Source organism: Microtus ochrogaster, unplaced genomic scaffold (assembly GCF_000317375.1).
Source record: "Microtus ochrogaster isolate Prairie Vole_2 unplaced genomic scaffold, MicOch1.0 UNK41, whole genome shotgun sequence".
Taxonomy (NCBI): Eukaryota; Metazoa; Chordata; class Mammalia; order Rodentia; family Cricetidae; genus Microtus; species Microtus ochrogaster.
Genome location: NW_004949139.1, coordinates 634434 through 635465, shown reverse-complemented (window position 1 = coordinate 635465; position 1032 = coordinate 634434).

The window sequence follows — 1032 nt, the reverse complement described above, 5'->3', positions numbered from 1 at the left end:
CCCATCTCAAAACAAAACAACTTGGTCTATGTGGCAAGATCTTGCTCCCCTCTGTACCCCCAAAAAAGGAAAAGAAAAGGGGGTGAGTGTAGGTGTGTGTTTTGCAACTCACACACACCCCTCAAGGGTCTGCTGGGTCTCCAACACATGTATAGGATATCCTGTTAACATAGTTTTAGCGAGGAGAGGATCCTGCTCATGTGGATTCAAGATGAAGGGGCTCAGAGTGGAACTGAACAGATTCTGTGTGGAATCTTGACTGCCTCTCACCAACCATGTGACCAAGCCAAATTATTTTCTTCTTGGAAAAAGGGTCTGATGGTCTTTCCCCCCCTACAGGATGTTTGACTGGTACATAGAGTTTTTGGAAAAAGGGTCTGATGGTCTTTTTCCCCCCTACAGGATGTTTGACTGGTACATAGAGTTTTTGGAATGCAAGGTTCACTCTGGGGCTAAAATCAAAAGCGTGCCTGCTACTAGAGACCTGGGCTGTCAGTCACAGGGCCCAGTGATCTAGACTTCGAAGCCCCCCCCCTCCGTGCTGCTAGAACAGTTACTGCTCTTCTGTCCGTGGCTGTCACTGTCACAGCTTCAGCTGTTTCTGCCACCCTTGACAGAGGCATGGCTGGGTCCGCACCGCCTTCCCAGTGTAAGCACTCCGGTAGGAACAGAGCTGGCCCATTGCCCTGCCGTTTAGAAGACCACCTCCCAGGGTGTGGGCTGGCTGGATGATAAGTACCTTTTGGGTCAGGCTGTCAGCCTGGGCCACTTAGCTCTGAATAGAGAAATCCTGAGGGACCAGGCCTTAGGTTCACCCTAGGGAGGCTCCTGGAAGGATTGCCTCACCTAAAACATGGTTTACAACCTGGGCTGTTCATTATAGTTCACTGGGGGCACAGGCCCACGGAAGGCCAATTAAATGAGAACCTTAGATAGGACCCAGGTATCAGTATTTTTATTGAAAACCCCTGACGTCCGGGCTGTGGTGGCGCACACCTTTAATCCCAGCACTCCAGAGGCAGAGGCAGGAAC